The sequence below is a fragment of the Podarcis cretensis genome (genome assembly GCF_951804945.1).
Source record: "Podarcis cretensis genome assembly, chromosome: 5".
Taxonomy (NCBI): Eukaryota; Metazoa; Chordata; class Lepidosauria; order Squamata; family Lacertidae; genus Podarcis; species Podarcis cretensis.
The window spans coordinates 28,683,413-28,700,456 of NC_137174.1; the positions used below are offsets into that span (position 1 = coordinate 28,683,413).

General features: G+C 43.4%; 2 long non-coding RNA genes across 7 annotated transcripts in view; one reads left to right on the forward strand and one right to left on the reverse strand.

Annotated features, from left to right (window-relative positions):
* Positions 1-17,044, forward strand: part of LOC307215942 — a 576,636-nt gene that overhangs the window by 230,508 nt on the left and 329,084 nt on the right. Inside the window, exons 1-2 of one of the 5 annotated variants that reach the window (XR_013838755.1) lie at positions 10,585-10,607; positions 16,292-16,344. The exons of the other annotated variants lie outside the window; for them this stretch is intronic. This is a non-coding gene — a long non-coding RNA (uncharacterized lncRNA). Of the gene's footprint in view, positions 1-10,584; positions 10,608-16,291; positions 16,345-17,044 lie in introns of those variants that run through there. 5 annotated transcript variants of the gene reach the window in all.
* Positions 6,809-11,894, reverse strand: LOC307215978. Of its 2 annotated transcripts, XR_013838835.1 has the most exons (4): positions 10,671-11,894; positions 9,649-9,792; positions 8,551-8,734; positions 6,809-6,937 (listed from the first exon to the last, which is right to left on the reverse strand). It is a non-coding gene; the product is annotated as an uncharacterized lncRNA (long non-coding RNA). The 2 variants fall into 2 exon arrangements; XR_013838834.1 differs by lacking the exon at positions 9,649-9,792.

The window sequence follows — 17,044 nt, forward strand, 5'->3', positions numbered from 1 at the left end:
GGATATCATGATTTAATTCCTCCCATAGGGCTTTTTCAGATCAGGAGCATGAGCAGCTGGGAAGGCTGCAGAACGCTAGAGAAAAGTTTACCAGAAGAAAAAACACACACCACCCTTGGTCACCTCACAATAATAAGTTATGCTCAAAACCACAAACTGACTGAAATTCTAAATAAATTCTCAAGTGCTATGAGAATGAGACAAAAAAAGAGGAAGGCATTTTACAGAGGAAGAAAACTTTCAAGAAGCTGGAGGATAGGCACAGCACTAATTCACACTGTATGGCACCTAATTGTGGATTTCGTAGAACAAATCCTGTCATTCACAGTAGTTGAATATCTGACTTACTTCAGAAGGGTGAGCTAAAGCTACAACTGTCCAACCTACTGATCAAAATTAACATAGATGCTATGGATTTTTACCCTTCTTTTCCAAGTGTCTCTCACAGGGCAAAGGTCAGTGGCAATGAACAATGGGGAAAAGGTCTGCAGAAAACCTGGTACTCCCACTGGTTCAAATCTCTCAGAAATTCTGTAGACTATTGGCACCACCAAGTCTCCCAAGTAACCCAAACAATTAAGATATCAATAGACTATGGTTTTTAAAGAAGTCAAAAATGGACTTCCCCTCTTTTTGAGAACGAACATCTGTACCTCCACAAAACCTCACAGCAAAGCAGGTCATCAGCAAAGAGGAAAATCTCTTTAGCTGAAGACTTTACTAATGGCCCAATCTCTGAAGCAAGGGACACGGAGGGTAAAGGTCTTGGAAACTTATACACTGGAGCAACTCTGCAATAGCATGTTAGAAAGATCTGACAAAGACTCTGTTCTTGGCTTCATAAAGGTTCCTTGGGCCACACAGTGACCTTCCTTTCCCATTCATAACAGGCATGGAGGAAGTGCTTGTCCATAATTCTTACTTCAAGGACATTCACTGAATAATGTAGTGGTTTTCAACCAGTGTACCGTGGCACCCTGGGGTGCTTTGAATGATGGTCAGGGTTACTGCAGGCAACATTGGCCTCTGTCCCACTTTCCTTTCCTCCCTCCTCTGATACCATCTTGCCCCTCTGCTTCTCAAAAGCTTGCACGGCTGTTTGTTGCAGCAATCCTGGCTACAAGCTTCCCTGGTGAATGGTGCCTCTGGGGCTGGCCAGGGGGTGCTGGTTGCCAGGAGCTGAGGCGACCGTGGAAAGAGGAGAGGAGGCTGAGTGAACACTCCACAAGGGAGGATGTTTGAAAAGGGATGAGGGGCTGCCGGCTTTGCAGGCAAGGGGTGACATAACTGGGCTTCAGAAGTTTGGAGTACGTGTCCCACAGGGGAGCCACAGAAAGAATGTAGCTGGTCAAGGGAGCTGTGGACTCAAAAAGGTTGAAAACGTCTGGAATAATGTATTCTTAAGTTGGTATGACAAAAATGATTGTGTCATGGGTAACATGCATCACCCAAGTCTGCCCAGAAGGAAATTCCATCAAGTACAATGGGATTTACTCCCAGGAAAGTGTGTATAGGATTGCTTTACACATTTCAGTTTGTTTTGAAAATCATTCTGAATATGTGACTGGGACTTCATTTTCACATTATTTTGGACCACACTGTTGGAACTGTAGTTATCAGATTACAAGCATTGCTTTTATTCCCTAGAGCCCCATCAGGGTGAAGGGGTTGGTAGCAACAACATCATAGCAATGCAAAAATGTGGCCTTGCAGCCTAACCCACTGGGTGATTTATTTATTTTTAATTTGGAAGTGACTACCACTGGGTTCAATTGGGCTTGCTTGAGAGTAAGACAGCAATCCTATACATACTTTCCTGGGAGTAAATCCCATTGTACTTGTTGGAATTTCCTTCTGGGCAGACTTGGGTGATGCATGACTGTTTAAGAAGTACACGGTACAGAATTACACCGTTACATTTCAAACAGCTGGTTTGCTGGCGCTGTGCGTTAAAGCCTCAGCGCCTAGGGCTTGCCGATCGAAAGGTCGGCGGTTTGAATCCCTGCGGCGGGGTGCGCTCCCGCTGCTCAGTCCCAGCGCCTGCCAACCTAGCAGTTCGAAAGCACCTCCGGGTGCAAGTAGATAAATAGGGACCGCTTACCAGCGGGAAGGTAAACGGCGTTTCCGTGTGCGGCTCTGGCTCTGGCTCTGGCTCTGGCTCTGGCTCTGGCTCTGGCTCTGGCCAGAGCAGCGATGTCACGCTGGCCACGTGACCCGGAAGTGTCTCAGGACAGCGCTGGCCCCTGGCCTCTTAAGTGAGATGGGCGCACAACCCCAGAGTCTGTCAAGACTGGCCCGTACGGGCAGGGGTACCTTTACCTTTACCTTACTAGTCACTACTTAACCGTGACTCTGAAATCTCTGACAGAATAACATGGGCTGTTTCTTAAACTGACACTTTTACACTAAAGTTTATTTTCTCAGCCTTATGCACATTTCACCTACTGTTTATTACAGTGTTTTCTCTATCAGTGCAAAGAAAAAACAAACAAAGAACCTAAAACCAATAACTATCAAGGCACAATTTTAAAGATACATGCTGATATACAGGAAAAAAGGAGGAAGGGAGAGAAATTATAATCTAGTTGTGTATTGATTCTGTAAACATTTGCAAAGAACGCCAAAATGCATGGATGTTTCAGCAGTGCAATTTGGGATGAAAAACTGGATCTGTCGGGATCCAGGTTTTGCACAATATGTTATTGGGAAAGTGCACCCAGGGCATCCATTTTCTATACAAATAGTTATTTTTAATACTCTATTTCCTTGAATTATAGTGGACTTTACTTTTCCCACAGAGAGCACTAAGCTAGCATAACAATGAAAGTCATTGTGGTTTATTTACTGGCTGATACTAGGCGCTCCGCTTCCTCAGAGGGAATTTGCATTTCATTGTTTTTTGTTGCAATTGTTTTAATAACTGGCAATACTTATCCCACAGCAATTTCACTGGTGTGTAGAAAAGATTGGGAGATGGGTTCCCCCATACAGACAGCACATGGACATGTCAGAATCATGTTGCTGTTCTGATGCATTTGTTTGGGGCAAGTCACATAAGCACTGAGGCACAGAAATTTCTGCATGAATCTCTAAAAACAACTTGAACATTGTGGAATAGGTCACACACTGGTGTCAGCTCTTAAGGCAGGGGGAAAGTGACAGTGTTCATCTAATGGTGTTTAACAGAAAGCAAACTCTGCCTGCACATCTTTAGAAGCAGACCAGTTGCCCTAGCATAACCTATGCACTGTCATATGGCTACATGAAAGGATAGGAGAAGAAACAGATGTCAAAAGACAAATTTATTATGAGCAATATGAACAGCTGTACAAAATACAGTTGTGCAGCCTAATAAATGTTGGCTTATTTTTCCAGTATTTTCAGTCTAGTGCCAGATAAATACACAGAACAGAGCTTTGCTGTTACCTGTATTTTGTATTACATTACACCAGGGAATTAAATTAAATCAGGGAAGAGCATGGAGTTATCTCTGTATGTGGACAGCTAGTTTTGATTGTCTGTTGTGCCTTGAGTCAAGAACAGTGCAAGAGCTAAAAGGAATTTGGGGGGCAAAAAATTCTCAATCAAATTCTCCTAGCCTGAGTTTTCTTGCTGAAATTTAATTCTGTCATGCTGCCCACAACACATTCTCAGTGATGTATTGCTGATATAATTAAAAGGTATTTTATTAGAAATGAATGTTTTAAAGGAGAGTTGGTAGATCCATCACACCATATAACTCTTGAGGTTGAGTTTCAAAAAGGAACTGTGAAAATGTTTGTGTAATGGTTCTAGGGGTTGCTCGTGCGTAAGTCATCGCCACACCTGGCTGAGTTACCTGGGTGAACCCTATTCTGTCCGGACAGCCACTCACCCATGGCTGTCTCAGTTGCTGGCAGAATCCGTCAGTGGGCATTTCTTGAACTTCTTCCAGCAAAGAAGCTCTTTGATGCCTAGTCTCTGCCTACTCTCCCTGCGCGGAAGCCTTCTGCGCAGGGAGGGTGTGGGCAGCGGAGGACCCGTGCTCTCCCCGCTGGTCTCCGGCGAGAAGTCATGGAGCCACCTCGCCGATTCCCCCATCTGCCCCCCTTCTCCACTGGTGCTACGCTGATTTCCCTCCCCAATAGATAGACTGCTTCTCTCCCTCCTGGAACGCTCTCCGTAATCCCTCTGGAGCCCTCCCTCTCCCTCTGGCTCCAATGGCAGTTCCCTGACAGTTTGCAATTCTGTGTGTCAGATTATTTCTGAAACTTTGCTGAATTTTGAATGCATTTGAAATTTCTTTGGGGCTCTAAGGATCAGTAAATAACTTTGCAGACAGTTCTCTTGTAACACTTTCTTCTCATGGTGTATTTGACTTAACACAGAGAGAGGAAAGCTACAACCCAATAGTTTCACCATATCACATTTTTTAGTACAGCAGGATAAAATGAATTAGGACTTAAGGTACTGTCTCTGTAGTTCTATTGCTTGGGTTTCCCCTATCTCCTCAAATGTTTATCTAAATGGGACGGGGCAGGAATCCATTATAAGTTAATTTCTATATGGAGTATGGCATTTCCAACTTGTTCAAGCTCTGTCTCCTCTTGTATTCAGCACCCCTTATGTCCAAGCCACTTATGTGTTATTGCTGTTTTGATTTTAAAGCCTGACTATATGCTAAACCCCCCCCCCCATATATGTATAATACAGTATGTATAAAACAGTCAAGCTCCATGCAGTACTATATTCCTGAATCAAAATTTTAAGGAGATGTCTGCTGTTGTGGTTTCCAGAGGATTAAGTGGTTTATTGGTTTTTATGATCATCCCACCTCTGATACACAGGCTTTTTTCTTTCTTTCTTTCTTTCTTTCTTTCTTTCTTTCTTTCTTTCTTTCTTTCTTTCTTTCTTCTTACATGGTTCACAAACCTGGATATCCCTTTCCACCACTCCAGAGGGCCTTCTGGCAATTCCCTCACTGCGAGAAGTGAGGTTACAGGGAACGAAGCAGAGGGCCTTCTCGGTAGTGGCACCCACCCTGTGGAACGCCTTCCCATCCGATGTCAAGGCAATAAGCAACTATCTTATTTTAAAAGACATCTGAAGGCAGTTTTTCATGTTTAATGCTGTATTGTGTTTTTAATATTCAGTTGGGAGCAGCCCAGAGTGGTTGGGGAAACCCAGCCAGATGGGTGGGATATAAATAAATTATTATTATTATTATTATTATTATTATTATTATTATTATTGCTTCAATTCAATACAAGAAGGCCTTGTAATGGGGCATATTTGAAAGACCACTACCACTGTATTTTGAGGAGGAATGATGTGCCACAATCTCCCAGTTAGTGCCCCAAAGGTACGTAAAAGCACAGACCCGGACTTGGCACTTGCTCATAGTTATAATATTACAATTTGTAGACTAGAGTTCTGAAAGAGTTGTTCATATTTTGCTAGAATCAACAATTATTATAGAAAGGTCTCCCCACGGGAGATGTGGGGCCACATGTTGTTTAAAGGTTTAAAGGAAGAAGAAGAAGAGTTTGGATTCGATATCCCGCCTTTCACTCCCTTTAAGGAGTCTCAAAGCGGCTAACATTCTCCTTTCCCTTCCTCCCCCACAACAAACACTCTGTGAGGTGAGTGGGGCTGAGAGACTTCAAAGAAGTGTGACTGGCCCAAGGTCACCCAGCAGCTGCATGTGGAGGAGCAGAGACGCGAACCCGGTTCCCCAGATTACGAGACTACCGCTCTTAACCACTACACCACACTGGCTCTCCTGGATCTTAAAGTGCTCTGTAGACTAGCATGGGAATGTTCCAACCGTCTCATCAATCTCTCTCTTTGTAATCTGCATTTTGTTTTGACTGTTCCTCGGACCTTGCCGGACATCAGCATTGACAGGGTGGTGGGAATGTGACTCAAACGCAGATGATCAAGGGTCGCCGGCACTACCAGATAGTATAAAAGGCTCATGTCCACTTACGTCCAGTGAGAATTTCAGTGCAGACCACACTGTTGACACCGGGTACTGCACCCATTGCCTGTGAGGAGTTCGAACCTGTAGTCTGCCTTGGAAGAGAGGGGATTCTCCAGCAGAAAGGGCCATGAGATGATATGAGCTTCTTGCTTTGCTCTTTATTTTCCTAATCTTTTAAATAAACCTGTTAAAGAGCATCTCTGGTTGTAGAATCATAGAACTGCAGAGTTGGAATGGACCCCGGCGGCAATCTAGTCCAACCCCTGCCTTGCAGGAATATGCAGCTGTCCCATAAGGGGATCAAACATGCAACCTTAGCATTATCAGCACCATGCTCTAACTGACTGAGCTATCCCAATGGCTGTCTGAATCCAAAAGAACCTTGGGAAGCCAAAACCTTTGGCAGAACAGGTCCCAAGGACAGCCCCTTAAAAGAACTGTGCTATGAGGGGGAGATGCTCTCTTTGCTGTTTGTTTTATTTCTGCTGCCTTTCTCCCTTTGATACACAGATGGATGAATCAATATTGGAAAATTGGGAAAGTTGTTATTTATGATGACCGGCAATAATGCACTGGCATGGAAGCGAGCGTTCCCACTGTTGCCGGAACATTCAAAATGCTAGTTCAGTCTTCAGATGTAATGAGGCATACAGTAATGGGACCACTGAAGTAAATAATGTGCTTCATAGCCCACTCCTGTTGTACTATTAAGAAGAGAAGGATTCATCTCTTTTGCACTCCATGCTCCACCGAGTAAGTAGCTCATGTTCTCTCTAGGACTCCCTGGCCAAACTCCCCCAAGCAGAGATGACATAAAGATTTTAAAGAACACCTTCCAAATACATGTAATTTAAAGTAATATTTTTTGTATCTCATGGAGTTGTTGTAGTGCTATGCAGAGTAGAACAAGTTTTAATTGAAAACAAAGAGGTGCAGTAGCTCTTCCTATGAATGGAATTGCTCTGTGGAAATGTTCTGAAAGGGGAAAGAGGTGTAGGTCAGTAGAAGAACACAGGCTTTGTATAAAACAAGGCTAAGTCCCTGGCATCACCAAGCAAAGCTAGAAAAGACCCTTGTCTAAAACCCTGGAGAGTTTCTACCAGTCAGTACAGGCAACAACTGATTGGGGTGCATCTGAGTGACACGCAATCGCCATGCATGCACAGCACCAAGCCTGGAAGTAGCCCAAAACATTGTAAAGATGTGATGAAAAGGTTTGGAAAAGGGCGTTAGGGGTCAGCAAGGGGAGGGTTTTTAAAAAAATTATTCAATCATTTTTTTGATACAAATAACAACCGCAAAAGACATATACAGTGGTACCTCAGGTTAAATACTTAATTCGTTCCGGAGGTCCGTACTTAACCTGAAACTGTTCTTAACCTGAAGCACCACTTTAGCTAATGGGGCCTCCTGCTGCTGCCGCACCACCGGAGCATGATTTCTGTTCTCATCCTGAAGCAAAGTTCTTAACCCGAGGTACTATTTCTGGGTTAGCGGAGTCTGTAACCTGAAGCGTATGTAACCTGAAGCGTATGTAACCTGAGGTACCACTGTACAACAAAAACAATAATAACAATAATAACACAATTTGACAATTCAGATTTGAATTCACTGATATACCTATGACTACACCTTTTTAACAATATTTTCCCACCTCTCTCTCCTCCCCCTACTTCCCACCACTATCCGCCTTATCGCTTAAATATTTGTTCCAGATTTCTTCATATTTATCTATTCTTATTTTGCGTCGACATGCAATTCATTCGTATGTAGCTAATCTGTCCATATTATCAATCCGTGTGCTCAATGGAATCTTTTTTGGTCAGCAAGGGGAGGTGTGGCAGAGTGGGCTTACGTGCATTCCGCTGATGCACATTGGGGTCCAGAACATTACTGTCAGGTGCTGGTGTGGTTGCTCGAGAGTAAACAGGCAAGACTCCGACCTGTCTTTTCCAGGCTTTATTCTTGGTGCAAACTATTTACAGTGAAGAGCATCGTAAGTTCATGTCTGGCTCAATCACTAGCAGAATCTGGGAGTGGTCAGTCTTTGTACCTCCCCCAGCATAAAAGTCGCATCACCCCCAACCTTTTCCGCCCCTCCCTGCGCCGAAGCCTACTGCGCAGAATGGGCGCTGGCAGGGGCATACTTCCCGCCTCTCTGGTTTGCTCAGGCTAGGTGTTGAGGCTCTCCCTAGCATTCCCTGGTCCCTGGACCTCTTCTCCACTGGAGGTGGGGCTTTCCTCCTCACTGGAGGAGGAACTGCTTCGCAAGATTTTCGGAGGCTTCCTATAACACAGCTCCCCTTACATCTCTCGCCTCTGAGTTGATGGCAGTTCCCTGACAATAACCCCCACGCAAAACGGGGATTGGGTGTATAGACAATACAAATGGAAGGATCCCTGAGGGTATGTTCCTAAAGACAGGAATCCAGCAATGTCTGGAATGTTTGTACCCACTGGTACATAAATACGATTCTAATGTTATCCCAATCTGTTTCCACCCCTTAAAAGTGCTTCATGTTGGAACATAAGGAACATAAAAAAACAGGAAGCTGTTTTATCCTGAGTAAGACTATTGATCTATTTACCTCAGCCTTGTCTACATTGATTGGCAGCAGCTCTCCAGGATTTTACACAGGGCTCTACAAGTGACAAGGGCACATGAAGTTAATGTCTCCTTTCCTTCCTTCCTTCCTTCCTTCCTTCCTTCCTTCCTTCCTTCCTTCCTTTCATTCGTTTTGTTTTTTCAACTGGAATTTCTGTCCTTTCAATCTGTTGTAGAAGAGATGTGTGAACAATAATAGTTCTGTGACTTCAAGAAACTTCCTCAGTCCATCCCTATAACTAGGGATGTGTGAAAGCTTCTGGATAAATTTTTGCTAACATATTGAAAGCCCTATTGTCTTTTACCTGCTCTGCGGTTTTACATGCAGAAGAGTCTAAACTTGCTATGAATTTTCCTCTGGTGCCAAGAAGGGATGCATGAAACCCCATTGAGAGTTCTAATTGAAAATTTGGCTTTCATCAAAAATTCCTCAGAGGTTTCACCTAAAGATGAGCTGCCAAATTCTCTTCAAATATCACTGCTTGCTAGTTATGTTTAGGAATGGATGGATCAGTCTGTTTTCAGACCATGTCAATTTCAGATGTAGTTGTTCATCAGGTTGTTTCATTCCATTTGTGCATTAATGTGTGAACTTTTTTAAAAAAAATACCAAAACTCATATTTAAATATGTTTTTGACACATTTAAATACACATTTTATCGCGGTGTTAGTATTTCTAGATGTACTATATTCTAAAGCATGCATGATTAATGAAATTTGGTACATTGTACCAAATTTCATTTCACCAGTACTACATCTCCCCCCCCCTTTAGCTTAAAATTATACGGCATAATTCAGAAAAGTGAGATAGTACCAATTCATGGATTAGTCCAGGAGCTGCAAATTAGGTCAGCTCACTTAAAAATGCAGACCAAATGAGATTCTCCTCCATCACTGTGCATGAAACCAAAGATAAAATATAATTTAAGCTGAATAACTTTCCTTAGTTGATCTGTCAGGAAAATATTCTGCACACCATCCATCAAGCAATCTGTGTGCTCGGCACTGCAAATCACCCTCCTGCTCTCTCTTAACTTTCATATTTAAACAAAACTCCTGTAATGCAAACAGCCAGCCATACCAGATGCTTCGACACAGATGTTCTGTCCAAGCATATTGCCTTGGTGTTCCAAAGGCATTATCTTGAGTCCTCCCTCAACGTGACAGTTGTTTCATTTCACCTGTTGGAAGCCATCTTCTTTCACAGATGGTTATATTCAGTTCACTGACAAAATATGCAAATGGCGATGGGTTATATCTACCTAGTCCGCGCTATTATCACCCAACGCTGCTGCAGCTTCTTTCCAGCTCATCCAGTTCTGCAAATCCTTGCCCTTTGTGGAAGGGACGAGTTTGCCAAGTGCCCAAGGGGGTCTATTTAGACCTGAATGTCTACTGACATGGAGAGATGACATATTGCTGCTATAATTCTGAGGTGTGAACCCACCAGGCTGGAAAGGATTAGCAGAGAATCCTCTCAGCTCCAGGCCCAACAACTGAACTACTCTCTTTGCTCAAGCTGCTGGCAAGGAAACAGAACAGACCAAAGCAGGTCAGCAGCCCAGGGATTGGCTCTAAGCTGTTATTAACTGTCAGCCTGCTCAAAGGCTCCTGATTTAGAAACTAACATAGGAGGTAGAGGAAAGTCAGCATTATATCTATATTGTATTGTGTTCGTTGTGGTGAAATCTCTAACACCGATTTGACTCATCTGGTGTGAGCGTTTCAGCTAATTCCAAATATGCGTATTTATTTCCTACACTGATATGCCATCACTCTGCCAAGCACTCAAGGTGTTTTATGTTTTATAATAATGGCCTGCAATCTCGGAAGACGGGATACAAATGGGAATTTGATGAGAGGAAGAAGGAAACTAAGCTTATGCAGGTGTCAGTGCTTTCATAGGATTACACATCATGAAGTCCCATAACGGCTAAATGAAATGGTTGTTGTGGGAGACAGTTCTGGGAGGGGGAGGAGCCAAATGGCAATTGCTCTGAGGGCTTCTTGCTGTGTCATTTCTCCATCTGCCTCATCCAGGTATGATGGCAGCTGATGAAGGTGGTTTTGGGAGAGGAGGAGCAAAATAGCAGTTGGCCTTACCTGAGCTAATGGAGGATGCCTCACTTCACTGTCTTGGAAGAAGCTAGTTGATGGACACAAGGATGCATAGAAATGCTTAGTCAGACTCAAGGCTGGGGAACTTGCGACATTCCAGATGTTGTTGAGTTACAGTACCCATCATCCTGTCATGTTAGCTGGGGCTTATGAGAACTGGAGAGGCTAAAAACTTCCATAGAGTCTCAGGTTTTCTACTCCCTGGTCTAGACTTTGACAGGGTTGCTGTTCATTTAAGACAGAAAATTTTGCTGATTTTGGCTTGTGTCACTGAAGCATTGTGACATGATAACCACTAGGGAACAAAAGCTGCAACAAGCAGGGAGATGAATTTTACATATTGACTTGAAGTAACCAGGGAATTTCCGGGCTTCCAACTTCTCAGAGGGATGATGGGAAGTGTCCAGCAATATTTGGAAAGCCACAAGTTCTCTATCTCTGCCGAAAGATGTAGGATTATCATATACTAGTGGTCGGCAACCTAAAGCCCATGGGCCACAAGTGGCCCATGGGGGTCATTTAACCGGCCCATGGACCCCCGCTGCCCACTCAGGGACAGCCTTCCACAATGCTGGCTGGCTTCCCATTGGCTGCAGGAAGCTCCTGCAGCCAATGGGAAGCTGCACACGTGTCCTCCGCACCGGAAGGAGAGCCGGAAATAGCGTTTGTGCATGTGTGCGTGCATGCGCACTCCGGCCCACTGCGGTGTCTGCAGGACTGTGAACTGGCCCAAGACACAAAAACTTTGCCGACCCCTGTCATACACTATACCAAAAAATGCTTAGTTTTAATCAGTGCTATTTTTCTAGAAAAAGAGGTGCCAGAACTCACCATGAACGTCTCCCATGTTCACTTATAATGGCAATGGCACCCACCTGAGAGCTGCAAGAGCTGAGTTCCAGTGAGTTCCTGCTCAAAAAAGTCATTATTTTAATTACCCTGTGTTGTCACATAAACCTTAGGAAAGTGGCATGCTGTAGAAGCTTAACCTTACAATGATGCCAACAAAAAGTTTTAAACATCACATTATGTCTTGAAACCAGAGACTGCTGGATTGGGAAAAGGGCAGAGTTTGGTCAGATTAAAAGTGACAATGTATTTTATAGATAAGGCATTTTTTAAAAAATCTCAAATTACCTTTCTATAATCTCTGTAACCTTTACCCTCCATGACTCTTATTTCCATCCTTTACGTTTTTAATATCTTGACCTACTGAGAGAAAAGTTCAAACTCTCTGCTGGTTTTTTAAAGAAGAAAAATTCTTTTAAATGCTGGTGGGAAAAGATTGCTGCAGAGTCATCATTCCCTCTGATTACAAGTCAATTTAGCATGGGTCAAAAATGGGTTTGATTTCCAAGACTGTGTCCCAATGTATTATGAAGGTTCAGAGCCAACAGTGCTCAGCATCGCACCTCCAAACTGTGGCATGAAATTACGTTCCAAAGGATGCATTTTGTTCTGATTTGCGCTGCACTTATTACACAGCTTTTACATGTATGTATTTTTTTATGCAGTGCTGCTTTTTTTGGGGGGGGAAACAAAAGAAAAAAGTGCTGGCACCCCCATCTGGGTAAAAGTGCTGTGGGCAACAGCACAAAATGCCTGTCATAGACAGAAAGAAAAAAGAAAAAAGAGAGGTGGTGCTACTCTGTTAACAGCAAATACTGTCACAAAAAAGCATTGGCATCGTGTGAAATACGTACTGTGTGCACATTTTGCCCATAGAAAATGCACTGCAAAATCTGGAGTTGTGAGCAATCCAAGTGGGAGATGTGTTCTGATCTGCAGGGAAGTTTGGAAGTGTTGAATCTGGAAAAGTGTATGATACAAAAAAAGAGACTAAATCTCTAACACAGAGCTACGAAATGTCAGATTCCCAAGCAAACCCACATTTTAGAAATAAGCATTTGCTTTTAGATCTCATACAAAACATGCCCTGTATTTATGCACTATGTCACAGGAAATTTGGGACCCGTTGCCTGTCAAATCCAGCATCCCATTACCTGACACTGATGATAGATATACTTTGCTCCCCATGATTGAACACAATTTCAAGCTTTGGGATTTTCATTAAACTATCTTTGAACAAAAAACATCTCCCTCCCCCTCAAAGAAACCTTCCTGTATCAGAGATAAGGATCATGGCAGAGTGGGTCTACATAATCTAAAGTTGGCAATGTCGTCCTACAACAGGTTTGCATATATTCATAAATATGTTGAGGCAGCCACAAGCTTCAAATTACCTGTTGTTGTTTTTTTAAGTATAACAAGGAATGGTTTTTACTGTTCCAGGAAATAAGCTTTTAAAGTCTTCAGTCAACCACTGAGTTCTGTTGTGAAGGAGATCAACAACTAAATAGGTGTGAAGGGATCTTCTAACAGCTGCTAACTTTTATATTTTTTCCAGAGCCAGACTTTGGCTGGATCTAGACACTTAAAAAATGGTTTCAGGAAAACATGTTGTAAACGTCATAATAGGAAATCACGTTGCTGAAAGACGGAACTCCACAGCACCATCTGGTGTCACGGTGTTATAACACATTTAAAACACTCCTCACCCCTTTCTATTTAATAATGAAGATGAGTCCTTGATCACTGCAGCATCACCCAAATCCAGACCTGGGATGGGGAGTTTCCAGCCAAGCTGGCACACCAACTCCATGGGACTGAGGTGTCTTCAGCCCCCTCAATATTTGTTGGAAGGGAGCTGAGGAGGCCGAGCGTGGAGCTGAGTTTGACGCAGCTTCAGAGGTTGGCTCCTCCTGAGCATGAGAGATGAGGAGCCACCGGCCATTGAAGTCGCCTCATCCTGGGCTCCACTTTCGGCCTCCTCCCAATGATGTGACATCGAACGTGTCGCACATTGCACACACGACGTCACACACATGTGATGCATCCTGGGCCCTCTCAATCTTGGGTGCAAGTTGGCACCTCTGCAGCCAAGAGTCCCTCTTGTCTGCTAGAACCAGAACTGGAGAAGTGCAGTATGCAGAAGTCCACAATGCCTATGTACTGTCTCCGGGATCAGAGACAGCATGCCTGTGAATTACCAGCCACTGGGAAAATACAACAGGAAAGGGCTACTTGTGGGCTTCCCATAGTAGTAGTAGTAGTAATAGTAGTAATAAATTTATTATTTATACCCCGTCCATCTGGCTGGGTTTCCTCAACCACTCTGGGTGGCTCCCAAGAAATTAAAAACAGAATAAAACATCAAACATTAAAAGCTTCCCTAAACAGGGCTGCCTTCAGATGTCTTCTAAAAGTCAGATAGTTGTTTATTTCCTTGACATCTGATGGGTGTTCCACAGGGCGGGTGCCACCACCGAGAAGGCCCTCTGTCTGGTTCCTTGTAACCTCACTTCTCGCAGTGAGGGAACCGCCAGAAGGCCCTTGGAGCTGGACCTCAGTGTCTGGCCTAACGATGGGGGTGGAGACGCTCCTTCAGGTATACTGGGCTGAGGCCGTTTAGGGCTTTAAAGATTCACACCAACACTTAATTGTGCATAGGCATCTGGTTGGCCACTGCGAGGCGTTAGATGGGTCTGTGGTCTGATCCAGTAGGGTTCTTCTTATGTTCTTAAGCTCTGTTGACCATGAAGACCAGAAGGGCAGGGCTTATAGTATTTAGATCAGTCTTGGCCAGAGGGGATTGGGTGGAGGGTGTCACAGGGAAAGGTGTAATGGGATAACCTTTTATGTAACTCTCATTGAGTAACAATGAAGAAAGTGAATGCAACTCAGTTGCCCTGCTTCTTCCCCACCCCTTTTCTTTACAGTTTGTAAAAGGCAGTGTTGGGTTTGTTATAAGCAAAGTTTGTCAGTTAATGAAAGAAATCTATGTTAAAGAAATCAAGCGTCCAAGAATTATCATTCCTGTTAAAAATACCTTGGCTGTTGTAATAGGCTATATATGTTTAACATTCCTCTTTCCATCTGTGCACGAATAGAGCTCCTATGCCAAGACAAGGGGAAGCAGCCATAGCTTATTGGTATGGCCGAAACCTTGCAGGCATCGGAGCCTAATTCAGTTGCTGGTATCTCCTGCAAAAAAATTCAGGTAGCAGTGTAGGGACTGCACCCTATTCTCAGTTCCCAGGAACTGTTTTACTAAGGGCCAAATTTGATGTGATAACTCACCTGCAATCAAATGAATAATAATAATAGTATTAATTATTAATTATTATTTTATTATTCAATTAAAACATTCCATGGGGGTTGCAATACCATTTTAGTAAGAATGACAGCCACTGGGCAACTCCCAATAAAATGTTGTTGTTGTTGTTGTTCATTTAGTCGTATCCGACTCTTCGTGACCCCATGGACCAGAGCACGCCAGGCACTCCTGTCTTCCACTGCCTCCTGCAGTTTGGTCAAACTCATGTTTGTAGCTTCAAGAACACTGTCCAACCATCTCATCCTCTGTCGTCCCTTCTCCTTGTGCCCTCAGTCTTTCCCAACATCAGGGTCTTTTCCAGGGAGTCTTCTCTTCTCATGAGGTGGCCAAAGTATTGGAGCCTCAGCTTCAGGATCTGTCCTTCCAGTGAGCACTCAGGGCTGATTTCCTTAAGAATGGATAGGTTTGATCTTCTTGCAGTCCATGGGATCTTCATGGATCACTGCCTTGCCATGGCAAAGGGGGTTGAATAACTCAGAGAAGCTATGAGCTATGCCGTTCAGGGCCACCCAAGATGGACAGGTCATAGCGGAGAGTTTTGACCAAATGTGATCCACCTGGAGCAGGAACCGGCAAGCCACTCCAGTATCCCTGCCAAGAAAACTCTATGGACAAAGACAACAGGCATATAAAAATGAAATATTAAAATCACAATAAAACCCTCAAACATTAAAAGCTTCCCTGTATACGCCTGCCTTCAGATGTCTTCTAAAACTCATATAGTTGTTTAACTGTTTGGCATCTGGTGGGAGGGCATTCCACAGGGTGGGTGCCACTACCGAGAAGGCCCTCTGGCTGGTTCCCTGTAACTTCCCTTCTCACAGTGAGGGAAATGCCAAAAGGCCCTTGGAATTGCTCCAATAGGACAATTTTTGTCCAGATGGCAGCAGAGAAGAGATTAAACCCATTTCCTGCTGCCCCAATGAAAACTGCCCCTTCACCTGCTATTGCTACTTTAAAATAAAATAAAAAAGATTGCTGATACATTTAGCACCACACCTACTTTGACCCTTAGTCACAGGCTTCCAGCCTCAATGAAAGGTTCGATCCCAGTTCAAGTTTTAGACTTCCTGACAATTCTCTCCTTTGTGTTATATGTTTAGCCTTTGGTCCAAACAGTTATCTTTTCTTATATGATACATTCTGCTCCACTGATCATTCATCTTATACGATGATAGAGACCTGGATGGTGTTATTGCTTCAGTTAAACCTTTGACCTGGTTGAGCTTTAAGTAAATCGTGACTCTCCCTTACTTGGTATTTTAACTGTGTCGGTCACATTAACATTTTAAAATTAAAAAACACCCTTTCACTTGTTTGATATAAACATGCATCTTATCCCTGAATAGCCATAAGTACATTGCTCTGATCTAATACACCAGTGGCACTTTATCCCTCTTTTCCTTTTAACTGCTCTTCCCCACTGTAGCTGAAACAGAAGTGTAAAATGCTGAAATACTGCTATCAAGGTCAACAGTACCAGTAAGTATTGTGCACACAGAGAAAATTGGAAGTGTCCCCATTATGTAGGTTCATATGGAGGATATGATAGAATGGTAGCTTTGGCTGAGGATAAAAATCAAGTGAAAATGATACCCCTTGAAGTGTCTAATTGCATCATTTCATTTGTAATCACTGACCTTTCTTCCTTGCACAACGGAGAAGAGATAGGAAGGCAAATTCCTCCTTCCTCCTACCCAGCTTCATTTGATTTGGTGCCAGCAAAGGATTATTCACTCTTGGCCCCATCCTGGGCCCAGTTACAATATTGATGCTCAGTGCATTTCACTTGAAGTTTTTGAGCTTCATGGTGTTTGGTTTTATGTGAAAGCAAAGGATACCAAATAATATTCAAAAGGAGGAAGAAAGGACTTTCAAGCAGATATTGAAGGTTTCATTGACTCTGAACACACGGTAAGGTTTCGTTGGGGTTTTTTCAGCTGTCAGTAAAAATCTATATTGATATAAGAAGGGCAACAGCTGCAAGCTATCTGCGTAAAATACCTAGTCTGATGGCTTGACAAGAAATGACATTTGTCACATTTCTTCATGCAGCAGTAGAAGGAATCATGAGACATGAGTTCATTCTTTGTGATTTGATTATTGTGGCTACCCCAAAGACCCTCATGTCTCTGAAAACTGGCGGACAGCAACTTATATCACCTGGGCCAAATCTGCCCCA